Source organism: Meleagris gallopavo, chromosome 17, assembly GCF_000146605.3.
Source record: "Meleagris gallopavo isolate NT-WF06-2002-E0010 breed Aviagen turkey brand Nicholas breeding stock chromosome 17, Turkey_5.1, whole genome shotgun sequence".
Classification (NCBI taxonomy): Eukaryota; Metazoa; Chordata; class Aves; order Galliformes; family Phasianidae; genus Meleagris; species Meleagris gallopavo.
The window spans coordinates 7190253-7200468 of NC_015027.2; the positions used below are offsets into that span (position 1 = coordinate 7190253).

Here is a 10216-nt window from a genome sequence, read left to right on the forward strand (position 1 = left end):
CCGTAGCGCGAGGCGGCGGGGCTGCAGTACGGCGGAGCAGGTACGGGCAGGGCGGGACGGCGCTGCGCTGCTCGGTGCTGACGGGCCAGGGCTGGAGTCAGCACCAGAGACGGAACTGAGGGTGGAGTGGTAGCCGCTGACAGGCAGGAGGGGTGAGCCCTAAGCCGGGATCGGCCGCTTCCCGGCGCCGGGCACGTTGCTTGTTGCGCTGCTGTGTAAAACGTGCAGCAGTGCGGGGCTTTTTGCCTGGTAAGGACCTGATTGTGGGAAACAGTGCTTTGGGGAAGGCTTGTCCTGCTGCGTTTGGGTCAGCACTGTGGTTTTACACTCTACCTTTCAGTTTCTTAATACTCGTGATGCTGTTTTACGAGGATAAGTGAAAACTGTAGCTGATTAACTAGCGCAGTAAAACATTGCTTGTAAGTGCCCACTGCTTTCACTGTGTGATTTCTGGGCAAGAAAGCTATTCGTAGACTCCTTGTTTCCTAAATAAAGAGTCTACTTGAAACTCGTGAGATAGCTGAAATTCATTCTTAAAAATATGAAAGAATGATAATAATTTCCTGGAACTGAATCATCCTAATGATGCAGTAGGCCGTAAGTTAACGAAGTAATTCTGATCTTAGCATGCATCTGATGGGAGCAGGTGAAAGGTCATCTTGCCAAATGAAGACGTCCCAGCTGTCATGTCTGCATCCTGGGAACAGGACCTGGCACTCATTACTTTCCCAGCAATACCAGCTGGCCTAAGAAATGGCAGAACTTCTTTGTAGACTCCATAACTTTTCTATGTTTGCCATCTCCCCGTCAGCGTGCTGAGAAAGGCAGGAGATGTGAGAACCCAATTTGTGAGTGTATCTTAGGAGTTGTGGCTCTTAAATGGCACCTGCATGTGTGGCAGCCTCCTGGAGGTGGAATAATGCCAGATCATTTTGTAATGATCTCATTACAAAACTTTACCACCTTTACAAGCAGAGTTTGTTTTGATCAGCATGGCGGGATGCCACTTTGTAATAAGCACTACCTTTGGGAGGATGTAAATACATATTAGCCATGTTGTTGCAGAAGATAATGTCAATATTTATGCTGCTTGCCATTCCTCCAAATATAAGAATTTTGCTTTACACATTCTTATATTTTCCCCAGTAAAATACAGGTCATTTATTGATCTTGAAGTAGTTGTTTGTGTGCTGTTGGATCGACATGTTAAACTGGAAACTGATCTAGAGAAGAGTTACTCACTGGTTTTATTCACTTTTTTTAAAATAACAAATAGATTGTTGGTCTTGTAGACCAGGGAGTGCATAAAATCAAAGATTACATTAGGTAACACTGACTTGCTCTTTTAAAGGCTCAAGTTGTGTTCACAGTAACCAATATATTACAACTCCAATCAGCCTGAGATAGGGTACGTGACATTAGCAAGCACTACACTCAGAAGAGCATCACTGTTATCATAGAGTAAAGTTTAAAAGGAACATAAATTCATGTTTTGATAAGAAAGTACAAATACGTGGGGGTAAGAAAAGCGAACTAGATACATCATTAAACAATGAGGTATTGCAGAAGCAATTGGATTTTTTGATTTATTGGAAGAGGAGGAGGTAGGCCTGAAGAAAATTAAAATTCATATCAAATCAATGCTTTATTTTATGAATCTCAGTACTTTGAGGGGAATTTTTCCCTCTGCGTTGTTCAGCCTCTGAATATTCTGTTTACATTTGCATCGTGAAACATTTGTTCTTGAGCCACTGTCTGTTGTGTGTTGTATTTACAGTTTCCTGACTGGCTGTAACTTCCTGATATGTGAGAACCCGTGCATTAGAACTCCAGTCCTGTGGAAGCAGCCACCTTCCAGGACATTTTTCAGTGGTAAGTGTATCTTGTATGTAATCCAGTTTATAAATTCAGGATTGCTCAAAATTAGGCAAATTGTGATTGAATAGTGGTGAATATAAAGTTCTTGATATTGAAGCAAATGAACTCGGAGTCCAGATTCAGTGACCTACTCAATTTATGGAACTTCTATAGACAAAAGCTTGCAAATAGTGATTTTAAACTTACAGTGTTTTGCAGGCAGTAAAATAAGTATATTTATCTGTTTCATAAGATTGTTTAATTAGATTATTCATTGTTTCTTTTTTTTTTTTGTAATGCCTACCAAATTTAAAAGCAAATGATTTATATATATATAGTTACAATATTTATGTGTATATATATGTAGTTACAATAGGGACATTTTAGACAAATAATCCCTAGCCATGGTTGAAAGCTACTTTTTCTTCTAGAAGTGCCATCTGTTTCACAGTGATTTTATGGGTATGAAGAGCCTTGCAGAGAAGCAAATCTGGGCAACAGTTTAGATGCTGTAATATCCAGAGTAGTGCTTGGCTAAAACTGAAATTTGGATCATTGTCAGCTCTCAAATTAGGAATACCTGTGTTAGAGCATGACAGAATACAAACAATTACATGCTTGTTTTTGTGTTTTTTTTTTCTTGCCCTCTTATACTTCATCATTCTTGTGTGTTTTTTTATCAGAAAAACTGGCTTCCTTTGTCATTGTGATGTCTGCTTCCCTGTGGTCCCTTTTAATACATCTCATTTGAGGGTTTTTGTTTTTTTTTTTAAAGCTTCTTTGATACTTTAACACTCATCCTGTACACTGCAATTATCATTTCTGAAGAAACCTGTCTGACAGGGCCAGCAGAAGAAGAGCCAAGATGATAAAGTGAATGGTGGCTACATTCCTATTTTCTTTCTTGTATTTTTTCGTAATGGAAACTTATACTGGGATATTTTCCCAGATCTGTTTTATTCAAAATGAGGGAATTCATGTTTCCTTATACTCCCTCGCCTCTACAACTGGAGAATATTTTGTAAACCAAATATAATCAGACTATGATCAGAGTGCTTAGAGAGATGCTCTTAGAGGAAGAAGCTCCGTGTGGAAGGACATATACAATGGAACCTGTTAGTTTTTAAATTGTTTCTAGACTTCTACAGTTTTTGCAGTGGTGATGATCTCTATAGCAGAATAAAGACAAATTACCACAGGTTCCTTTTCTGTAATTAGCTTCCTCAGATTATGTAGCTTTCTGAGGGCTCTCCAGATGAAAAATTACTTTTCTAGAGGCAATACAATTTAGCACTTTCATTTTAGTACAGTGTTTTAAATATACTTTCTAAAAAACACAGCTTTAATGAAATGACTGTATTGAGCCAATATTTCATGTTCTTTGCATACCTATGTTGTATCAGCCTCTCTGTCTTAGAAACATTTTAGCATCACTTTAATTGCTTACCAAGTCCTGCAACATCTCATGCTCAGCATTTCTAGCACAATGTGCAGCCAGGTGCCAGGCCAGGAAAACTGAGCCTGTATTTTGCAGGTGGGTGTCACAAAGGGGACGTGAAGGCATCTGCATGGATGTTGGCTGAGAGGTCTTTGTAACAGCAGAGTCATGAAGTGAGCCTGATGACAAAAATGATATCTGTTATCAACATGAAATTCAAAGGAATCATGTTAGACCACGTAACGACTGACTTAGAAGGGAGGCATCAAGCTCAGTCTCTAATGGATAATAGGAAGGAAACAGAACATACCAGGTGGGAATTTGTTGGAAGCTGTACAGCTCTGTTATCCGCTTTGGAGTGTAACTGTTATGCACTTGGGGACACCTGGGCAGGTCAGAATCCAGCAGTTTAGCAGGCCTGTAAGAAAAAAGAGGTCTAAATATAGTTTTAAATTACTATCTGTACTTGTAATTTTAATAAATTGTGAAATTGAGGTAGGAGTATGTGAAATATTTAAGGCCTACTAAAACGATGCTTGTGCTCTGGCTGGATAGGGCTGTGAAGAGCCAATATTGTTTGTTGTTTTTTTCTTTACCAAGTATTTGTAAATTTGTAGTCCATGTATTGACCTGTTGCTAAAACAATTCTGTGGTCTTACAGGTATTTTTTCCTTGTCAGCTGAGGTGGCAATTGGTCCCATTTTGTAACAGCACTTATCTGGGTTAATTTCCTTGTCCAAATCCTTTGTCTCTGGTCATGTATGAATATTTTATTATTGAAATTTATGCTTTTATCCATTCCAGAGAAGGGAACTTACTCTTTCTATTCTGGTTTGCTGAAAGCAGTTGATGATGAAGAGAAATCTCAGGCTAGCTTTACCTCAAAGGAGTTCAGGCTTAGGATTAATCCAGAGCAAGGAATCACACATTAAAAGTCCCCTGTCCTGGACTTGTTTCTACTGGTTCATCTTCTGGGGCAGGAGCTTTCCTCTTGCTCCTGCTGCTCACCAAATAGCTGTGCCAGTGTTTGTACCATTGGAGAACATAATGTTCAGCTGAAACCTCTGAACAGCAACAGCTGCCTGACCGTGGTGTTGTTGCCAGAGTCAGAAAATGAACTTTGGTTTTGGAATCTGTAAACTTGTGTGAATTTAATTTATGGCTGAAAGATGTGGAATTGTATTTTTGATTGTTTTGTCAGCAAATGATCTCTAGCACAGGAAGAAAAATGTTTGCATAGGTCTATCAGTAGAAGTTCTTGAGCTGGAAACAGCCTCTGGATAAAACCTGTACAGAAACCAGAAAAAGCTGTTCCCACCGAGGGCTTTCTGGTACTTACTGGCTCTGGTGAAATAACTGAGCAGCTTTGTCAACTTAGATGCAAAGATGTGGTGGGAAGGCAGTTAAAGGCTTTAGGGCTAACAAGTGCTGTTGGTCTCTGTACAGACGTTTCTGTTGAAATAGTGATGCGGCTGTCTAGGCGGACCAAAGTTGAAAGGTTATAGAGTCTTTGTAGACTTAAAGTAAGTAAAATCCTTTTTCATAAACATTTCACTGCTCTAAATGATCCCTGGCCTTTTTTGAGCATTTTCTTTAGGACAGGATCATAGAATCTTATAATAGAACCACAGCGTGGCCTGGATTGAAAAGGACCACAATGATCAGGTGATTCCAACCCCCTGCTATCTGCAGGGTCGCCAACCAGAGCGACCCTGAGTGGCCCAGAGCCACATCCAGCCTGGCCTCGAATGCCTGCAGGGATGGGGCATCCACAGCCTCCTTGGGCAACCTGTTCCAGTGCATCACCACCCTCTGAGTGAAAAACTTCCTCCTAATATCCAACCTAAATCTCCCCTGTCTCAGTTTAAAACGATTCTCCCTTGTTCCTTTTCGCTCTCATAAACAGCCATTTCCCCTCCTAGAATATTTTCTAGAATCTAACCTGAACTACAGTTGCTGCCTTGTTTTGTTTTGTATTTTTTTCCTCCAAAAGACAAGATTTCTTCACTAAGAATAAAGCCGTTTTCACATCATGGTGTATTTTCAGGCATATAAATCAAAATGTTTTAAATCACATATTTTTGTTCATTTCTTTCCTCTATATTTTGACAAAACATGAGCGAGAACTGCTTATATGGGGCATCTTTCTGTATCTTGTGTGGAGAGCAGCTGAATGTCCCTTATCACTGCCACCTGGAATTCAGGCTCCCCAAGTTGCAGAGCAATTGTGCTTTGTGTCTATGCATGCCTAGAAATAGACCTGGTATTTACTGAAATTTTTTAGTTGTCCATTTGTCCTTTCCTAGTCAAGCCCTACCCCTAACGAGATGGAGCCCATTGTTTTTGCTTCCTGCTCCCCCATGTCAATGATTGTTGTGGAAATGACACCACTCACTGTCCGGGAATGAATTCCTTTGGGCAGCTTTTCTCTGTCTGGCAGTGACATCAGATTGTAATACAAGCAGGGCGGCTTGGTTGATTCAGTCTGAACTGCTCTGAAGAGTTTGGAAGAGAAATGCTTACCCCTTAGAAACTGTGGAGTAGTGTGTCACATGCAGCATGCAAAGCTTGTGTTAGGCAAGAGGAGCTTGATAATTTTCAGTAAGGAACAGATGTAATACTGGATGACATTTTTTTTCTTCTATAGCATGGCCATGAGCCTTCTGACTGAGTGAGGAAGAATAGTCTTGAGCCACGTACACCATATGTAATATAATTAAAGTACACAAGTAACAAGACTTATTTTTTATAGAAATGTTTAAAAAAAAAAAAGCAACAAAAACACAAAACCAGTGGGATATTTGACCTTGGTTTTGTGAACCTAACAGCTAACAGGCTGGGTCAGTGGCAGGGGCTGCCACTCACAGTGAGCTCTCGAGGTGTTTGTCAGATTTCTGATGAAATTTTACTCTTCCTGTACTTCATCCTTGAAAACAGTTGTTCACAAATGTACGTCCTGCCAAATGATGATGACACTGTTGAAAGCTAATTCTGAACCAACTGAGCTTCCATTATATTGTGTGTCAGAAGAACAAATACTTTTTCCAATGATAATGCTTAACCAGAGACTTATTCTCAATTTAGTTTATCAAAACAAAGAGCAAGACTGCCTCCTTTTTTGCTGTTCACGGGACTGTGTTTAGCCCATGTATCAGAATGCATAAAACTATTTCCCATAATTTGACTTAATGCTGCAGTAAGCCCTCCTGTGTTCTGGTTTGAGCTCAGACAGTGGTAACAGCACACTGAGGGTTTGGTTGTTGCTGAGAGCTGGGTGTGGGACATGTCTGCTCTGTAGTGACCTGTATTACAGCAGAAATGTGCCTATTATTGAACCTATGCTACACACATCCTGGTTCTCACATCCTTCCCTCTTCCAGTTAGGGCATTCCCAAATAGATATCTAACTGTAATGAAGATTCTGATGATTGAGAAGCATGAAGCTCTGCATGTACGCATTGTTCCTCTGTGACTGAGTTTTCCATATTGTAATGACATAGAAATCCAGAGGTGAACTTCTGTGGACTGTGAAGCCCATCCCTGTGGTGCTTTCGGGCAGCTCATTTTACAGACTTCCTGGGAAGGATTTTGGGGGAACACAGATGGGCAGTCAGTGCTGATCAGCTGAGTTTCAGTAACTTGGTAAGCTGCAATATCTGGAGCACATAGGAGCATATACCTTCTGTATCCTGCATTTCTGATGGTGTTTATATCATCTATGCTGACATCCCTCACTGTGCGTATTGGCTGTGTTTATTTCAACTTTATAGCTGCTCTCTGAAAGTTTGCTGAAAGTCTGCTTTTCTCTATTACAGACAGGAGGAAGCTTCATACTGCTCCAGTACGACAAGCCTTCCGCCTGCGCCCCTTCCATGTTCTGGTGGCTACAGGTGGGGGATATGCAGGATACAAAAAGTATGAGGGCTACAAGTTGGAACAGCTGGAGAAGAAGGGGGTAGAGTTGCCTGTGAAGCTCGCAAGTGAATGGGAGGTAAGAAACTTCTGGCAATTTTGCTTCTGCTGTGTTTGAGGCAAAGCCCCTTTGCTTTCTTTCCAACGAGGGAATGTGCAGTTCATTCTCTGTAGCTGATGCATTTTTGACAAATTGTTTCTGTCTTTTAAATAACTTGCATTCTTGAGAGAGAACATAAGGTGTGCATCTGCAGCAGCTCTGAAGGATCTGTTGGCTCTGTTTAGTGCAGTGCAATTTCTTACTTTCCCCACCTTGTGTTGCATGGTGACAAATAAAGCACGTAATATAATTTACAGAATTAAATACAGAAATCAAACTAGGCAAGACAGAAATGACATGTCATAGGATTAAAGAAACATTTAGTGCTGAGTTGGTCCCAGTAGTCCTAGCTGAAGGTACAGCATGTGCAGCATCTGTAGGGTCTTTATGTTCTCACTGGCTGCTCAGTCTGCTACTCTTGGCATTTTTCTTGCTTCCCAGTGTCTTCATGCCTTATCTACTTTACAAGGATGCTAAGACAGAATTAATATATCTAATTATAAATCTGTGGTTTCTTTATACATTACATAAACTTATGTATACATTACATATATATCTGGAAAGCTTTTTCTTTCTTAGAAAGCACCTACATCTATAATGGAACTTGCTGGCCCAGAGGGTTTTTTGCCTTTTTTTTCTGGATTCCAAGGAGATTAGAAATTGTTGTGAAATGGCAGTGGGTATATTAGATTTGTGGATCAAATACCTATTGCAGCATTGAAGTAAGAAGTATTTCTTAACTGGACATGACTGCTGTATTTCCTTCAAATTCTTAAGGATATACAGTACAGCTCAGTGAAAGAGTTTAAAGTATGTGTGGTATTCTTCCAAAGAGCCAGGTAAGTGCTTCAGTACTGTGTCTGAAGGCAAGGAGTTAAAAATTCTAGGATTGTAGGATTGTGTAGGAGATGCTTCAGTGTGACCTTTAGCATCTCTTCTCTTTGCATTCCTGAGCACACTGCCAGTTTGTGAGTGGTTTTGGCCACGTGCCTTTAAGGGACAAGGCTGGAATGCTTAATTCATTTTCACTGGTGATCCAAATGAGCTGTGACCCAGGAAGGCTGGATGCTGGCAGCTTAGGCTATGATAGCACCTGAGGAATTTGTCTGTAAATCTGTCTTCTGTATATTCTTTTCCTACTAAAGCTTATTTCAAACAGATTTTATGTTTTAATTAAAAGAGAGACTGGTAAGCATCTATGAAGTATTTATTATAAAAGGCACCATCAATTCAGTTTTGGTTCTTGGAAACAAATGCTGTTTTAATAATGTTCATATTTCTAGGTATGTAAATGAGTAATTCCCTTATTAAATTTGCTTTCTTTCATTATACTAGTATGCTGAGTGTTATTATTGGTGGTTATTTGGTGAAGTTACAGATATTGCTTTTGATGAAAAAGCTCTAAAGAAATCACACTGAGAAGTTGTCCTGGTCCTTCCTGATACACTTGAGTTCAGTTGGATGCTTCTGTGGGGGGGAAAGGAAGCCTGAGAGAAGAGGAAACAGAGAAACTGTGTTCAAACATTGAAAGAAATATTCTAAACAATGAAGAATTCAAGAAAAGTAAGAGCTGCATTGTTGCCTTTTTATTAGAAAGAGGAGGGTCTTTTTTAGCTGAGCTCTCACTTTCCATTATTCTCTCTCTGGTTTTGCATCCCTGGAAGCACGCTTAGGATTGAGGACAATAGGGGTGTTGTTTTTAGAACAGGACTGTAAGCCTTTGCATAGGTAAGAAGAGCCTCAGTGCGATTTAATGGGCTTTGAAAGCGATACAGACAGAAGCTGCTGCACGTGGCCTCAGTGCTGAGCCTGCTGCTGCAACGCCCGGCTCCGATGTACCAACATCATGTCACACACACACCATCATCCACCTGGCACCCTGTGTGTAAGGCAGATTCCTTTTCTTCTGAGCAGAAGTCAGAAATGCAATATTACCATGCTATGGAAGCAGAGATCTCCATGTTGCAGAGGTACATATTGGGTGTCGCTGTTGTTTCTTTAGCACACCTGTCATTTTCTGAGAGCCATCACGTTGCTAATAGCTTGATCTGAATAACACCTTAGTGTGTCTCATAGTGTGAATACCAGCGAGGAGCAGCTCTCATTTACTGAGGTGAGGTAAAGCAGGGGACTTGGAGGGAGACAGGTAGATACATTCATCAGATAGATGGAAGCTTATAGCTTCAAATCCTTGTTGTCTCCAAGTATTTCTTGGCCAGGATCTCCATGCATGGCTTGCCATACGTAAGGCATTGTGCAGCTTCTCACCAGAGTGCTGTAGGATGGCTGAATTACTCACTGAGACCTGGGCTAAAGTGTGACCAGGGTGACTGGAACTTTTTTCTGGTAGGAGGAATTTCTTTACCTGCCCTGTGCTTCTGCAATTTACTCTGATGTAATGAAGTGACTTAAGGTTTTGTGTAAGGATCTCCTGTTGGAATGACAGCCCCAGCAAAAACAGCAAGCCCACAGGGGAACTGAGCTGTGGTGACACTTCAGATGTCAGTAACAGTCTTTTTAAATGGCTTAATGCATTGAGTACAGATTTAAGGTCTTGATCCTTAAAGGGAGGAAGAACGCAGCCTTCCTATTGATATTAGAAACTGTGCCAGGAGGTGTTTGTGCAACAGGAGATACACAGTGATATTTTGGCAACCTGATACAGACAGTGCTTTCCTTGGCCCATAGCTGAGAGATGTGTTACGGTAAGAGGTCTGTAACAAGTTCGGGAAAGAGCTAATGGGGAAAAACATACGTATATATATATTTTTATCCAACCTGCTTTGCTTTGGAAGAACGAAGCGCAGTCTATGGCTACTGGATCTCTCTTCATTCGCATTGCTGGGTTCCGACCAGCGCTCAGCTCCCCGGGCTGCGATGCCGGACGGGTTCACAGTGCGGGGCGCTTC

The 10216-nt window shown here is 40.9% G+C and overlaps 1 long non-coding RNA gene across 1 annotated transcript; it reads left to right on the forward strand.

Moving 5' to 3' along the window:
* Nucleotides 1-8122, forward strand: LOC104913551. The gene is made up of 3 exons (XR_795471.3): nt 1-40; nt 1778-1872; nt 7111-8122. It is a non-coding gene; the product is annotated as an uncharacterized LOC104913551 (long non-coding RNA).
* The last annotated feature ends 2094 nt before the right edge of the window (nt 8123-10216 follow it).